Source organism: Balaenoptera acutorostrata, chromosome 18 (assembly GCF_949987535.1).
Source record: "Balaenoptera acutorostrata chromosome 18, mBalAcu1.1, whole genome shotgun sequence".
NCBI lineage: Eukaryota > Metazoa > Chordata > Mammalia > Artiodactyla > Balaenopteridae > Balaenoptera > Balaenoptera acutorostrata.
The window spans coordinates 10,507,549-10,525,407 of record NC_080081.1 but is presented as its reverse complement, the minus strand read 5'-3'; the positions used below and the strand labels follow the sequence as shown (position 1 = coordinate 10,525,407).

General features: G+C 37.6%; 1 protein-coding gene across 3 annotated transcripts in view; it reads left to right on the top strand.

The window, feature by feature from the left end:
* The window catches only part of PCCA (propionyl-CoA carboxylase subunit alpha), a 367,760-nt gene that overhangs the window by 154,882 nt on the left and 195,019 nt on the right, over positions 1-17,859 (top strand). The gene's annotated exons all lie outside the window — the stretch shown is intronic.

The window sequence follows — 17,859 nt, the reverse complement described above, 5'->3', positions numbered from 1 at the left end:
TTGGTCTGTTCATATTTTCTATTTCTTCCTGGTTCAGTCTCGGAAGGTTGTGCATTTCTAAGAATTTGTCCATTTCTTCCAGGTTGTCCATTTTATTGGCATATAGTTGCTTGTAGTAATCTCTCATGATCCTTTGTATTTCTGCAGTGTCAGTTGTTATTTCTCCTTTTTCATTTCTAATTCTATTGATTTGAGTCTTCTCCCTTTTTTTCTTGATGAGTCTGGCTAGTGGTTTATCCATTTTGTTTATCTTCTCAAAGAACCAGCTTTTAGTTTTATTGATCTTTGCTGTCATTGCCTTCATTTCTTTTTCATTTATTTCTGATCTGATCTTTATGATTTCTTTCCTTCTGCTAACTTTGGGTTTTTTTTTTTTCTTTCTGTAATTGCTTTAGGTGTAAGGTTAGGTTGTTTATTTGAGATGTTTCTTGTTTCTTGAGGTAGGATTGTATTGCTATAAACTTCCCTCTTACAACTGCTTTTGCTGCATCCCATACGTTTTGGGTCATCGTGTTTTCATTGTCATTTGTTTCTAGGTATATTTTGATTTCCTCTTTGATTTCTTCAGTGATCTCTTGGTTATTTAGTAGCGTATTGTTTAGACTCCATGTGTTTGTATTTTTTACACATTTTTTCCTGGAATTGATATCTAGTCTCATAGCATTGTGGTCTGAAAAGATACTTGATATGATTTCAGTTTTCTTAAATTTACCAAGGCTTGATTTGTGACCCAAGATATGATCTATCCGGGAGAATGTTCCATGAGCACCTGAGAAGAAAGTGTATTCTGTTGTTTCTGGATGGAATGTCCTATAAATACCAATTAAGTCCATCTTGTTTAATGTATCACTTAAAGCTTGTGTTTCCTTATTTATTTTCATTTTGGATGATCTGTCCCTTGGCGAAAGTGGGGTGTTAAAGTCTCCTACTATGATTGTGTTACTGTCGATTTCCCCTTTTATGGCTGTTAGTATTTGCCTTATGTATTGATGTGCTCCTATGTTGGGTGCAGAAATATTTACAATTGTTATATCTTCTTCTTGGATTGATCCCTTGATCATTATGTAGTTTCCTTCTTTGTCTCTTGTAATAGTCTTTGTTTTAAAGACTATTTTGTTTGATATGAGAATTGCTACTCCAGCTTTCTTGTGATTTCCATTTGCATGGAATATCTTTTTCCATCCCCTCACTTTCAGTCTGTATGTGTCCCTAGGTCTGAAGTGGGGTCTCTTGTAGACAGCATATATACGGGTCTTGTTTTTGTATCCATTCAGCCAGTCTATGTCTTTTGGTTGGAGCATTTAATCCATTTACATTTAGGGTAATTATCAATATGTATGTTCTTATTACCATTTTCTTAATTGTTTTGGGTTTGTTATTGTAGGTCTTTTCCTTCTCTTGTGTTTCCTGCCTAGAGAAGTTCCTTTAGCATTTGTTGTAAAGCTGGTTTGGTGGTGCTGAATTCTCTTAGCTTTTGCTTGTCTGTAAAGGTTTTAATTTCTCTGTCAAATCTGAATGAGATCCTTGCTGGGTAGAGTAATCTTGGTTGTAGGTTTTTCCCCTTCATCACTTTAAATATGTCCTGCCACTCCCTTCTGGCTTGGAGAGTTTCTGCTGAAAAATCAGCTGTTAACCTTATGGGGATTCCGTTGTATGTTATTTGTTGCTTTTCCCTTGCTGCTTTTAATATTTTTTCTTTGTACTTAATTTTTGATAGTTTGATTAATATGTGTCTTGGCGTGTTTCTCCTTGGATTTATCCTGTATGGGTCTCTCAGTGCTTCCTGGACTTGATTAACTATTTCCTTTCCCATATTAGGGAAGTTTTCAACTATAATGTCTTCAAATATTTTCCCAGTCCCTTTCTTTTTCTGTTCTTCTTCTGGGACCCCTATAATTTGAATGTTGGTGCTTTTAATGTTGTCCCAGAGGTGTCTGAGACTGTTCTCAATTCTTTTCTTTTTTTTTCCTTTATTCTACTCTGCAGTAGTTATTTCCACTATTTTATCTTCCAGGTCACTTATCCGTTCTTCTGCCTCAGTTATTCTGCTATTGATTCCTTCTAGAGAATTTTTAATTTCATTTACTGTGTTGTTCATCATTGTTTATTTGCTCTTTAGTTCTTCTAGGTCCTTGTTAAACATTTCTTGTATTTTCTCCATTCTATTTCCAAGATTTTGGATCATCTTTACCATCATTACTCTGAACTCTTTTCAGGTAGACTGCCTATTTCCTCTTCATTTGTTTGGTCTGGTCGGTTTATACCTTGCTCCTTCATCTGCTGTGTATTTCTCTGTCTTCTCATTTTGCTTAACTTACTGTGTTTGGGGTCTCCTTTTCACAGGCTGCAGGTTCGTAGTTCCCGTTGTTTTTGGTGTCTGCCCCCCAGTGGGTAAGGTTGGTTCAGTGGGTTGTGTAGGTTTCCTGGTGGAGGGGCCTGGTGCCTGTGTTCTGGTGGATGAGGCTGGATCTTTTCTTTCTGGTGGGCAGGACCGCATCTGGTGTTGTGTTTTGGGGTGTCTCTGACCTTATTATGATTTTAGGCAGCGTCTCTGCTAATGGGTGGGGTATAATTCCTGTCTTGCTAGTTGTTTGGCATGGAGTGTCCAGTGCTGGAGCTTACTGGTCGTTGAGTGGCCCTGGCTCTTAGCATTGAGATGGAGATCTCTGGAAGAACTTTCACTGGTTGATATTATGTGGGGCTGGGAGGTCTCTGGTGGACAAACGTCCTGAACTTGGCTCTCCCACCTAAGAGGCTCAGGCCTGACACCTGGCGGGAGCACCAAGACTCTGTCAGACACACGGCCATGTACATGCGGAGTTTCTGGCCTTTTGGGAAGTCTGAGGTCTTCTGCCAGTGTTCAGTAGGTGTTCGGTAGAAGTTGTTCCACATGTAGTTGTATTTTTGATGTATTTGTGGGGAGGAAGGTGATCTCCAGATCTTACTCCTCCGCCATCTTGAAGGTCCTCTCCTGTTTTTATTTTCTTAATGATGTCATTTGAAGCACAAAAATTTTTAATTTTGATGAAGCCCAATTTACCAAGTTTTTAACTTATGGATTGTGCTTTTGATGTAGTACCTGAGAAATCTTTGCCTGACCTACGGTCGCAGTTTTTTCCTAAGTTTTCTTTTAGAATTTTGCGTATATAATTCTGGATTGGAAATAATTTTTCATTAACTTTTTGAAGGCCTTATATTGCTTTCTTTTAATTTCTACTCTTTATATTGAGACACATCTGATTATTGATCATTTAAAATTTTTCTCTCCTTCTAAAGGCTTGTAAGATCTCCTCTTTGTCCCTAGTTATGGTCAAAATTCCTAATTATCTACCAATTACTACTGATAAGGAAAGAACTGGCCCTTTTATCTTTTAATTTATTAACATTATAGACTCTTCTGATACATTTCCTTTATATTCCTGGAATATATTTTAATTAGACATCGTGATTTTCCTTTTGGTATTTTGCTGGATTTTGTGAATATAAATATTTTGATTTTTATTTCTTTTTAAAATACAAAAACAGAATCTTTACCAGATTTGAGTAGTAAAGTTACATGTATTTTTTCGAAGCTAACTGTGGGAGTATTCTTTTTCTGGGGTCTAGTTAATAATAGGCATTATCTGTTCTTTAAAAATTCAGACTTAGATGTGAATCCATTTGATGCTGGTATCATTCTCAGTGGTAGGCCTTTAAAGATCTTTCTAGACCCTTCTGTGATAGACCTTCAGTATTTTATGAGGTAATATCTATTAAAAAATCAAGGTTATTAACTTGCCCAAGGTCACAAAGAAAAGCAAAAGAAAAACCAATGTTATTGAAGGTTATTGATTGTTTTATTCACTTCCTCTATATCTTTTGTCTCTTTTTTTAAAAATTGGATCTATTTTATTTAGAAAGAAATGCAAGGATATCTTAGATATATAAAGTTTTTCATAATTTATTAAAAAATAAGATTTTATTTTTTAGAGCAGTTTTAGTTTTACCTAAAAATGAGTAGTAAGTACAGTCAGCTCCCATATACCCCTTTGCTCACTCCACCTTCCACCCCCAACTGCCAATTTTCCCTGTTATTAACATCTTGCATTAATATGGTATTGTTAACAAAGGCTCATAGTTTATATTAGGGTTTACTCTTTGGATTGCACAGTCTGTGGGTTGTGACACGTATAACTGCATGTGTCCTCATTACAGAATCATGCAGAGTAGTTTCACTGCCCTAAAAATTCTTGCACCATGACATCCTTGCATTTCTTTTCTTGATTCTTTCCCTCTTTGTTTCCTTTCCTTTTTCATTTTTCTTTTCCTCTTTCCCTTCCTCCATTTGTCTGTCTTTCTCTGTTTTCTTCACAGTGATTTTCAAACATATAAAAGTACTCAAGAATAGTGAGAGTTGGGACTTCCCTGGTGGTACAGTGGTTAAGAATCCACCTGCCAATGCAGGGGACACGGGTTCAAGCCCTGGTCTGGGAGGATCGCACATGCCGCAGAGCAACTAAGCCTGTGCTGAGCCTGTGCTTTAGAGCCTGCGAGCCACAACTACTGAGCCTGCGTGCCACAGCTACTGAAGCCTGCACGCCTAGAGCCCGTGCTCCGCAACAAGAGAAGCCACTGCAATGAGAAGCCTGCACACTGCAACGAAGAGTAGCCCCCGCTCGTCGCAAGTAGAGAAAGCCTGCGTGCAGCAACGAAGACCTAACACAGCCCAAAATAAATAAATACATTAAAAAAAAAAAATAAAGAATAGCGAGAGTGGTATGGTAAAGGCCCCTGAATCTGTTACCTCACTTCATGTTTACTTGGCCAGTATTGTTTCCTGTATGTATGCCTCCTTTTCCTTGCTTTTACTCCTTATAGCTGGAGTATTTTAACACAAATGTCAGACATTAAATAATTTCATCCATAACTACTTCAGTATACATCTCTCAGTTTTCCTTGCAGTTGTAATAATGTTTACATATATATCTACGAAGTAATTTAATATGTACAGTATAGGTTTATTACTGTTTGCTTGTGTGTGTTTTTTTTTTTTTTTTTGCTGATATTTTCCATTTATTACTGCAGTAGACAGTTGCTCTGAAAGTGTAGCACTGACTCTCTTGTCACAGCTTCTGCACCTCCACTGGCAAATACTTGGAAATTCATTCTTAGAGCATCATGGACCACAAGCTTCTCTCTGGGTGGGAAATTACTGTCACTGCCAATGTCACAGGGAAAATACACACACATGCATGTAAATAGAGGGATGAGAAGAGCCCTGGAGAGGAGTGGGGACCAGTTTCTGAGGGGTCCTGGAAACAGCCTGCCTGTGCAAAGGGGACAGTGACACCCCACCTCCCAGCAGCAACCTAACCCGTCTGCTAGGTGGGCCCTGGTGCACCTTTTCCCCTTCGTCTCTAGAACTGGTGATACCATAACCATAACTGTGTCCTATCTCAGTGTAGCAGAGGCGCATGGAGTCAAAAAGAATTGAAAAGGCCTCTCAAGCTAACGTGGAAAACGGGTGGTTTGGAAAAACTGACTCTTCAATCTCCGATTTAAAGTTGTTAGGCAGAAGAGCTGGAGAGCTCTGGGGGTAAGATGCTGCCTAGCAGAAATAACTCTTGTTCTAGCCAGCATATAGTTGATGGGAAAAAAATAACTTTGAATACTGCAAAGACAAAGGTGGGGGTGGGGCATGAGCGCCTCTTGAAAACACAAGAGATTAAAAAATCTGAACAAATGAGATCAGAAAAAAAAAAAAGTAAACACAAATACGGAGAATACACCTACCCACTCGGCTCGACGAAACCCTCACTCATGAGCACGTTATACACTCACACACTAATCATAGTCAGGCAGATGCCCAAAGGAGGGCAAATCCAAACGTCTGCTCTCTTTGGAATTTTCATGGCAAACTGAGTTTAGGCAAAAGTGAAGACCTCCCTGGGTCTAAACTGGGAAATCAGCCTTTGCTCCCCATTTTAGCCAATGTTGCTCCTATACTTGTTTGAGCCCTTACCAACTATCTGGGCACTAGAATTTATTCTTCATATTCCTGGAGTTTAAATCACTGCTAGATCTTACCTGATCTAACTTCACCTGTAATGGAAACACCTCCCTTTTGGCTCTATACTCCCCTGTTCTTTTAGGAAAAAACATCCCAAGACAGTGGTAGTAGAGGGTGTTCAGGAGTTGGAAGGTAGGAAGAGAGTAATATAAATACAGTAAGGAAATGGCTTACTGTTTGCCTTTTATCATGACATAATATCTTTATCTTGTTTAAGGGGTTTAATCTTAAATTCCACCCTGACTCATATCATGTTGCATTTCCTACTTTTTTTTTTATTAAAAAAATTTTTTTTGAATTTTATTTTATTTTTTTATATAGCAGGTTCTTATTAGTTATCTATATTATACATATTAGTGTATATATGTCAATCCCAGTTAAAAAATTTTTGACTTTATTTTTTATTAAAAATTTTTTAAAAAATTGAAATGTAGCTGATTTACAATGTCATGTTAGTTTCAGATGTACAGCACAGTGATTCAGTTTTTTATTTATATATATGTATATATACATACATATATGTTTTTTCAGATTCTTTTTTTTAAAAAATTTATTTATTTATTTATTTATGGCTGTGTTGGGTCTTCGTTTCTGTGCGAGGGCCTTCTCCAGCTGTGGCAAGTGGGGCCACTCTTCATTGCGGTGCGCGGGCCTCTCACCATCGCGGCCTCTCTTGTTGCGGAGCACAGGCTCCAGACGCGCAGGCTCAGTAATTGTGGCTCACGGGCCCAGTTGCTCCGCGGCATGTGGGATCTTCCCAGACCAGGGCTTGAACCCGTATCCCCTGCATTGGCAGGCAGACTCTCAACCACTGCGCCACCAGGGAAACCCCAGATTCTTTTCCTTATAGATTATTACAGAATATTGAGTATAGTTCTCTGTGCTGTACAATAGGTCCTTGTAGTTTACCTGTTTTATATATAGTAGTGTGTATATGTTAATTCCATTCTCCTGATTTATCCCTCCTCACCTTCCCCTTTGGTAACCATAAATTTGTTTTCTATGTCTGTGTCCTGCTTCTTTTTGTTTTATTTGCCTGTTCTGTATCACTTGCTTTAATTGTTCTGTAAGTTTTTTTTGAAAAACCCAGTCTGACACTCTTTCTTTCAGTATGAAATTTTAGTCCTTCTGATTTTAAATACTTGATTTTATTTCATCTTTACTTGTGTTTTATAAATAATATTCCAGTGTTTTTTCTTTTTTCTATTTGTTGCTTGAATTAAATTGCTAATTATTCCTATTGCTTCCCATTGATAAATTGGAGATTTTCTGTCCTTTAAAATTGTATTTATGTTCATCCTCCTTTTCAGGTAGACATTTTCTCCATTAGTATTTGTAAAGATGATATAACTGGTTCTCTCGACTTTCCAGCAGTAAAGAGTCTCTGAGATAATTTCATACTTCTAGGCTATATGTTACTTTCCCTTGTAGTTTATCTATTCTTTTTCCAGAGTCCCTTTAGCTTCTATGTACACACCCCTAGGCATGTCTCTCATTTACTGTAGCTTCTCTGTCTTTCTCCTTAAGATTTCTGCCCTAGTTCATTTGTTTGTTTAGAAAGTTTTTTCATATAATTTCCTCTGCTGGAGTATGTGAATGATATGCTCTGAAATGCCCCATCCTCAAATATATTTCTTTAGCCGTGAAAGAGGAATGATATTTTGATTGAGTATAGGATTCTTGAGTTTCTGTTCTAGTCTTTTGTAGTTTTTACATTCTCCTGTGTTCTAGCTTCTAGGGTTAAGTCTGATGTCATTCTGATTCCTCTTCCATTGTAGCTAACGTATTCTTGCTGTCTGAAAGGTGGCCCAACTTTCTCTTAAATATTGGAATTCAGAAATTTTTTTTTTCTTCTTCACATGCCTAGGTATATGTTTATATCCATCAACTCTGCCTTTTACTCCATGTGCCCTTTTCAGTTGTACAGATTCAAGTGTCTCTTCATTTCAGGGGAAATTTCTTCTGGTAACTATTTCCTCTCCTCATTTGTTAGTTTTCTCCTTTGGTGACTCCTGTTATTTGCCCGTTAGGTATTCTGGACAAGCCCTCTAGGGCTCATATCTTTTCCCTCATGATTACTCTCATTTTGTATTTGTGTTCTGTTTCTTGATATTATTCTTTATGTTCTCCTTCCAGGCTACTAATTCAGGTTCAAGCAGTGATCATCTTCTAAGTAATTGACTGAATTGCATAATTGGGAAATTACGTTATTTTATCCTAGAAAGTCTAATTGCATATAGGAGTGTGTGTGTGCTTATATTGCTACTCTCGAAGTTTCTAAGTGCCCTTACTGTTTTTTGGATAAATTTTTTTTTCTGTCCCTCAGCCGCTCTATTTCACTTGACATATATGATCGTTATTCCGAATGTTTATCCTTTTTCAGTGGGGTACACCGTCTACTGTGGTTGTCTTGGGTGCTCAGTACTGACGTCTTTTGATGTAATATTCTAGGGGCAGTAGTTCTTCGAGTGGTTGCAGACAGAACCATATCTACTCCTGAGGACAGCAAGAGCATATGTCTCCTAGCATTCCCCTTGTCTCAAGGACAGAATCCAGCTATCATTTATTGACTACTTGGACTCTTTGGTGAAGAGACCAGGGACTCTTCTGGAGACTTTATTGAGTTTCTCTCCAGGGTCCGTGGATGTCTGCAGGCCAAGCTGTCTCCGTGACCTGTGCCTTTCTCATTCTTCCCTGGAGTTCTCTGAAGCTAGTCTCTCAGTCTTGCCCAGCCCACGAGAGAGAAGAGCCTATTACCTGTTGTTGGCTGTCACTTTGCCCCAAATCTTTGCACTTCACATATCCTCAGCAGCTCCCTGAGTCTGGGGAAATAGAGACTGTGGGGAGGGAGTGAGCCATGTTGGAATTGCCATCTTCCCAAAGCAGAAACATCTAACCTGGGTTATCTGGACTCTTCAATGAGTTGTAGGGGAGTCTGTGGACCCTCTGAAATTGGATACACACTTTTCTAGGGAGAAATTTGGTGAGGTTCTAGACCCTAAAATGGTTCAGAACAATTGTAGTAGACTAATGGGGACTCATTTAATCATTTTTTCCGTAAATTGCAAACATCCACTATTTTCACTTAGTACAAGTAAATCCTAACTCTGCTCCTTCCTAGCTGTGTGTCTGTAAGCAAGTTCCTTAGCTTCTCTATGCTTCATTTCCCTCATCTGTAAAGTGACAGTAATATAGCACTGGCTTTATAGGATTGTGAGCATTAAATGAATTAATACATCTAAATGCTCAGAATAGTGCCTGGTTTATACCAAGCACTCATTTTCTTCCTAACTGTAAGAATCTTACCAGTAACATCCTGCATGCTATGTTTGTTAAACATTGGTTAACACGTTTACTCTTTTTTTTATTATTTATTTATTTATGTTCGGCTGCGTTGGGTCTTCGTTGCTGCGTGTGGGTTTTCTGGAGTTGCATCGAGCGGGGGCTACTCTTCTTTGCAGTGCGTGGGCTTCTCGTTGCGGTGGCTTCTCTTGCTGCGGAGCATGGGCTCTAGGTGCATGGGCTTCAGTAGTTGTGGCACGTGGGGTCAGTAGTTGTGGCTCGCGGGCTCTAGAGCTCAGGCTCAGTAGTTGTGGCGCAGGGGCTTAGTTGCTCTGCAGCATGTGGGATCTTCCCAGACCAGGGCTCGAACCCGTGTCCCCTGCATTGGCAGGTGGATTCTTAACCACTGCGCCACCAGGGAAGTTCCAACACGTTTACTATTACTGTTGTCATTATAATTAATAAACCCTGTCAGTAGTCTTTTTTTTCAGATGGCAAACTGAGCCACAAATTAGTTAATAATAACTTTCTCTTATTATTCTTTTGTCAGTTGACTGAAAAATTATTGTTACAAATGAACAAACGTAGTGGAAATACTGCTTTGAAAGAAGCTTCCTTTTCATTGTAAAGGTGTTTGTGTAAGAGTCTAGGAGAGAAATGGATATGGAACTCTTTCTTCTAAAAATGAACTGATAAAAGTGTTACATTGATAAACTATTTCTGCTTAGGCTTTTGTGCTAAGATTAATATTAGGACCTTGAATATATCGTTCCAAATTGTGTGTGTGTATAATTGTTAATTTCCAAATCTAGGCAATTTTTAGATGTTATCTTCTTGGAAAAGCAGTCTTTTTATAGTCTACAAAGATCAAAAAACCTAGAAAACTCCCAAATAGAAAGGAGTAAGGTCTTAAAGTAATTAAATGCCCAAAGGTGGTCTGCTGGCTGTTCCCCCATTTTGAGAACAGAGAGCTAAATTGTACCCCTTTTGTTAGACCTTAGTCAGTGGCTTATACCGATTGCTGCAGTGGAGGAGGAATCTGCTTGTGCTGTGGATGAAAAGTACAACAGAACTGTGGAAATTCTGCGGAGGCTGCGTATCCCCACATCCCGCCAGAGCTTCCATCAGAGAGTTCTGTATCGTATGGAACCTTACATTCCAGGAGGGCTTTAGAAACACTTTTTTAGCGTCTTGATTCTTATCCTTTGCTGTTTCTTTTATTAAAAGAATAAAAATTATTGCAACCTAAATTCTGATTTCTGAGAATCGACTGTAACTGAACAAATATTGTATTCTAATTTCAGAGCAGTTTTAAATTTAAAAAATACTAAAAGAGTTTGGTCTTTTATGAATTGGGGTGTTTGACTGAAAGAATAATTGGTGGAAATAAGAGAAATTATAGGGAAATGGATTTGTAATTAAGTTGTAAAATTCCATTCTTGCCAGAAGTGATATTTTAGATCTGGACGGAAGTTGACATTTTGATTATATTTAAAGTCATAGAGGCCAGGATTCTCAGACGGGCTAGAGTTAGCCAGAACGGGGATGTTCTGGAATACTTGAAATTACTCTCCTAGGAAAGAGAATATAACGAAGGGCATGTTATACTTTCACTTAATGTTTATTGAGTCTTTTTAGAAAGTTGAAGGAAAGACGTTTTTGTTATGTGGATATGAATAGTTAAACTTGTCAGGCATTTTTCATTAGTTTTTTGTTTTAAAGCATTTTATAAACTATTTTGGTGTCTTTGAGTTCTGGATTCTTATCTAGATTTTAACTTTTCAAATTTGTTCCTGTATTAGTTTTTTAGGGCTATCTTGACAAGTTACCACAGACTGGATGGCTTAAACAACATTTATTTTCTTACACTTCTGGAGGTAGAAGTCTAAAATCGAGGTGTCGGCAGGATGGGTTTCTTCTGGAGGCCTTTCTCTTTGGCCTGCAGATGGACGTCGTCTTCTTGTGTCTTCACATGGTCTTCTTTTCTGTGCTGTGTGTTGTCTGTGTCCTAATCTCGTCTTATAAGGGCATCAGTCATGTTGGGTTAGGGGCCACCCTAATGACCTTATTTTAACTTAATTGCCTCTTTAAAGACCGTATCTCCAAACACAGTCATATTCTGAGGTACTAAGGGTTAGGACTTAAAGATATGAATTGGGCAGAGGAGATGCAGTTAAGTGCCTAACAGTTCTCTTATCCTTTCTTCATCTGACTGTTTGTGTTGGGGTCAACAGGGAAGCTCTATAATAGAAACTGTTGAGTTTTCACTGCCACTCTTGAATATAGCCATTATTTTCAAGGTGAGTTTACAGGGATGGTGTGTTGGGGCCTATTTCCCAACATGCTTTTTATCTTTGAGTCCTGTGGATCAAAATCTAATAACTTTAGATCTTTATTTTGAAACCCTGTATTCTCAGGAGGTAGAGTTTCAGAATTTTAATAGGTATATGTTAGATTCTGTTCTGGACAAAGAATCTCTCTGAACTGAAAGAGCAAAACCAAAAATAATGACATCAGTTATCCTTTCAGGCCAGAATAACAACAAACGAAAAAGACCTATTATGCCAAATACCATTATGAAACCTGATTTTATATAACAGGACAGTTTCCTCACATTTCAACAGGTAATCATACCTGTACTGCTTTGCTGAGTTGAATTAAACAAGTTCTGCTTACAGAAGATGGCTTTCACAAACTAAGTCTTTGTAATATCTTGTTTAGACATATTTAATAAAGAAGTTACTTTAAATTACATTAATTTAAAATAACATTATTTGAATATTAGAAAATTCTTAATATTTACTTACCTTCTACCCCTTGCGAGTATCTCTTGCACCTTGTCTGTAAAATGACAGTGGAATAGGGAACAAGTTCGTGCATTTGGAGGGATTTGGTAAATTTCAGTGTCATAGAGATGTTAGTTATGGTATGTACATGGGTCTTCTGCTTTTAGGGACAGCTTCTGCTTTGACTAAGCAGTTGGACCTCCACTTACCACCTGAAAAACAATTACCCTCCATTCAAGGAACCTTGAATACTTTTCATCACCCTCCTTCTCTGTAATGGCCAAGGTAACACATAATTTCATTGATCTGACTTCTCTCCACACTTTTTGGGACTTTCTCCTCTTTTAAACTTGCCTCAGTGTTAATTTTCATTTGAAGTTAACTTTAGTGTGTAATTAAAATTTGCCTGAATCATCTTCTCCTCGAGGAATACTTGCCTGTTATCTAGTTACCCATTTTTAAAATCTTTAGAATTATTAGGTTGTCAACACAAAAAAGTATTTAGAAGTTTAAGTTAGCGAAAACACATTGAACAAATTATCTGTTGTTGATTATTTTTATTTAGCACAATGAGAGGGTTCTGATTGAAGAGAAAATAATGTTGATCAAGTCAGATATCTTTATTTTAATAATGTTTTGTAATATAAAAACAAAAATTCTAGTGACATTGCTTTAATTTTTATTAATTTTTATTTTGGAGTTATTTCAGATGTCCAGAAGAACTGCAAAACATTACAAAGAATTTCTGAACACCCTTTACTAACATTTACATTTGCTTTATCCTTGTATCTATATCTGCGTCTTTGTTTCTCTGTATCTATCTTCTTTACCTGAAACATTTCAGAGTAAATTGCAGGCCTGGTGCCTCTTTACCCCTAAATATGTATTTCCTAAAAACAAGAAAATTCTTATACATTACCACAGTACCATTATCAACATCAGAATATTAACATTGACATATTACTATCATCCAGTCTATAGATCATATTCACATTTCACCAGTTGTTCACTATTGTCTTTTATAGTAAAATACAACATTTTTCTGGTTCAGGATCCTATGTTACATTTACTTGTCATGCCTCTTTAGTCTCTCTCCATCTGGAACGGTTCCTTAGTCTTTTTTTTTTGGTCAAGTATGATCTTTACATTTTTTTATGAGTACAGGCCATTTATTTTCTAGAGTGTCCTGCATTTTGCATTTGTCTTTTTTCTCTTGATTGTATTCAGGCTTTGCATTTTTGGCAAGAATACTACAGAAATGCTGTTGTTCTTCCCTGAGCACCATATAGGAGGCATGCGATGTCTGTTTATCCCATTACTGGTAATGTTGGCTTGGTTAATGTGGCATCTCTTACGAACTTATGGTTACCAAGCGGGGAAGGGGTGGGTGGGATGAATTGGGAGACTGAGATTGACATGTATACACTATTATGTGTAAAATAGATAACTAATGAGAACCTACTGTGTAGCACAGCGAACTCTACTCAGTGCTCTGTGGTGACCTAAATGGAAAGGAAATCTAAAAAAGAGTAGATAATATGTATACGTATAGCTGATTCACTTTGCTGCACAGCAGAAACTGACCCAACATTGTAAGGCAACTAAACTACAATTAAAAAAAAAGAAAAGGTGGCATCTCTTGCATTTCCCCACCGTAGTGTTAGTGTTTCTCCCCTTGTCATTAATGAAGGTATCTTATAGGGAGGTACTTTGAGGCTCTGGGCATATCTCATTCTCTCCTTCATTAGTTTTAGATACTTCCTAGTTTGTATTTAAGGAGGAATAAGGCTAAAGACTACAGTGGCAGTGGCAGAATTTACGATTTTAACTTTTAGAATCAGAAGGTAGATAATGACGACACAATGCCAGAAAGATTTAGCTTTTCTAAATTTATTACTATTGAAATTTGATAAATCAAAACTCAGGTGAATCAAAACCTAGTTTACCTCACCGTTGCATTTGATAAGCTCAGTTATTTATTTTTTTGAGAAATACATTTGAAGCAACAAATTAGTAAGAGAGTGGCAAGAGGTCTACACAAACACTGACAATAGTGACAGTTTGATGGTGACTAAGAAGACTAAATTAAAATAGCAAATAGATCTATAAAAAGCTGGCTGACTGTGACCATCTAATGTAGGTGTATAGAACTGTACATACTCATTCTAGATCTTGAGTGTGATTATGTATCATAATAAGGCATTTGATGATTGTAGTTGTTTGTATCTGTTTGAACAAAAGATTCATGGCGAGATAGGGGCATTGCTAGTACAAACTGATTTATAAGCTACTAATAGAACCTGCAGAGTAGCACTGACTTGATGAATATATCCCATTCAATAATTTGCCTTTGAGGATTCAGAAACTCTAACTTGGATGGCTTACTCTTTTTTTGGCTTGTATGTGTATGTATTCTCTCTCTGTCTCTCTCTATGGCTAGGTATTACTTTTGCTGACTAAATCACAAGATTTATATACTAGAATGTCAATATATTAATCTCTAATGCACAATCATACTATCTGGTGGATCCCTCCTTCATATGTTTCTTGGAGCTAGCACACATTTCTGTTGAATAGGGAAATCATGTATGAAGACCAAAAATTTGTTTGGTGAGGACAGAGTCACATAAGGGAATTGAGTTTTGTATTTTGAATGTTTGCGTTTTGAACCTTTAGAAAAGACATTGTTTCTAAAGGTGTGTCCTGTGGAAGTCTCAGTCCATAAAGATAGTCTGCAGAAGAAGGTGCGTGGTGACGTAAGTGCTGCACAGCCTCCTCCGAGAGTCCCGAGGCACATTCACAGATTAATGAGTCTGAGGAGTCTTTTCTTAAATGAACCTGTTTAACTTCAGTTAACTCAGTGTTTCCCAGAGAGAAGTTGCTCAGAAACCTTGTCCCCCACCGCCTCCCCCCACATAATAGCCCTCAGAATAGATGTTTATTAGCATCATACCTTCAGAGGTAGTTTTTTCTTCTAGTTTGGACGAGGTAAACTTGTTGGCTTACCAGAGGCCAATCTTTGAGCCTTTTTTTCTTTTTATAACCTTTCGTTCCAGTTAGCCACCTTTACTTTCCATTGATCTTACCTCCCTCCCTTCCTTTCTCCTTTCCTTTTCTTTCTTTCTTTCTTTTTTTCGCGGTCCACTAGTTTTATTTTCTGTGGATAAACAAGGGACACATTTGGAACATCTGAGGATAAATAAGGGACAGCAGGCTGTGTGCTCAGAGGGTTCACAGTCATTTTTTTATATCTCTGCATTTCACAAGCTTCCAGGCCTTTCATTCTTCTTCCTGGGTTGACTTTTGGGCCTCAGAGTCCTGCAGGGGTAGGTTCTCCAGGCAAGAATGGGGTATCCCTGGCCTTTTGTCTTTAAACACTAGATTTTTATTCAAGGGCTAGAGGATAGTATTTTAATGATATTTTAAAATCATTCATTGAATTATATTTTGGCCTGTCAGCCATTTTGTCTCTTTGTAACCTCTGCCCTTATCTCTCTTTTTTTTTTTTTAATTTTAATTATTGTTTATTTATTTATTTATTTTTGGTTGTGTTGGGTCTTCGTTTCTGTGCGAGGGCTTTCTCCACTTGTGGCAAGTGGGGGCCACTCTTCATCGCGGTGCGCGGGCCTCTCACTATCGCAGCCTCTCTTGTCGCGGAGCACAGGCTCCGGACGCGCAGGCTCAATAGTTGTGGCTCACGGGCCCAGCCGCTCCGCGGCATGTGGGATCCTCCCAGACCAGGGCTCGAACCCGTGTCCCCTGCATTGGCAGGCAGATTCTCAACCACTGCGCCACCAGGAAAGCCCCTGCCCTTATCTCTTAAGTGTTGAGTTTAACTTGCACAGGCAAACTATGCCTAAATTCTCAGGGATGGGGGATAGACATGGTTATTTAGTCAGTGTTACATTTACAAGATTCCTGATGATAATAATAATACAGGGTCTAAAGGAAATGTTTCACACATCCTGTTAAATAACTTCAGAATTCTATTAAAATGTATTTAGAAAGATTTCTTTCAAAAATGTTTAAAATTGTTTTACTTTAAAAAGACATATTACTGTTACCTGAAAAATTCAGGTATGTCAGACTATTTTGTATACTTCAACAATACTTGAACCTAAGTGGATATTTTTTTTAAAATTCTTTAATGATTTTGCCTTTAGCAGCTAGTTATTTTAGTTATCAACTTATTTTATTTTGAAATACTTGCAGCTCACTAATTAAGATTGTAAAATGTTGTGTTACTGTTATGTAACTCTAAGTTGGATTAAAGTGGGTCCATTTTTAGATTCTATTCAATACAGGTCTGATAAACTTTTTTTTCCTACACATTATAGGGAGGTCTTCTAAGGTGAAACAGAGCCTTACAATGAATTTTTGACTGACCAAATCTTTAGACTTTGTAATAATGTATTTTGTAAAAGACAGCAGCTCGTAATTATATAGCTGTTTATGTTAACTACGTTCTTTCATATACATTTTTCCACGAGGAAGAACAGGAAGGTCATATCGCCTCTGGAGTGACATAAATTCCAACCCTGCCTCTACCACTTACTATAGGTGTGACTCTGGATTTGCTGCTCGTTCATTCAATGTATATTTATTTGTCTACTATATAGTATGTACTTTTCTAGGCACTAGACGTAGAAGGATGAAATTAAATCATTCTCTGAGCTTTTAAAAATGTTTTCTCACTTAACAAAGATATGTGGATAGTACTGATATAGAGCCCTTGGGCACATAGTAGGTTCAGCTCTTGAATAGTTATAGTGGTAAGATGCTTTCTCACATGAAATTTGTTTCTAGCACTAATAGAGGGGCTTTACAATCGTTCCTTTTTTATTATATTTATCATATAGAATCTTGTTTGTTGGGACTTCCCTGGTGGCGCAGTGGTTAAGAATCTGCCTGCCAATGCAGGGGACACAGGTTCGAGCCCTGGTCCGGGAAGATCCCACGTGCCGCTGAGCAGCTAAGCCCGTGCGCCACAACTACTGAGCCTGCGTGCCACAACTACTGTAGCCCGTACTCCTAGAGCCCGTGCTCCTAGAGCCCGTGCTGCACAACAAGAGAAGCCACTGCAATGAGAAGCCCGCACACCGCAACGAAGAGTAGCCCCCGCTCGCTGCAATGCAGCGAAAAAATAAAATAAATAAATAAATTAAAAAATCTTGTTTCTCTCAAAACCATAGTTTGCTCCCAAAAATATATTGATATATTCTAAACTATCTAATAAGATCTTTACTTAGTGTCACATTTATTTTACAAAGGGTCGATGCTTATTTTAGTGATGATTTGTCATTAAAATTATGTCAAAATGTCTTAAAATGTTGTTGAAACTGTAAACAAACTCATAACACACACAGAGCTAATTATGGATGCCATCTGTTTATTTTTACAAAGCTTTTTTTTTTTTTTAAAGACCATGGCATTGTCTGCTTATGATAAGCTTCAAGATTATTATAATGACTAAGTCCTGTCCTTCAATTAGCGTAGTTGAAGATGGGAAGACAATTCGTTTGTTCATTGACCTTTTCCCGTGTCAGAGTGTATGAAATATGATATGTCATGATAAAGAAACTATTGTGAAGTGCATTTAGAACATGCGTAATTTTTATGAGAAAAGAAATTGGTATCAAAGCAGCAGATGTGGCCAAAATTTAATTTAAATTTTCAAAACGTATTCAAGGTTTTGCATGACAGACAGATTATCTACTCTTTACCAGTGCCAAAGTGGCTTTA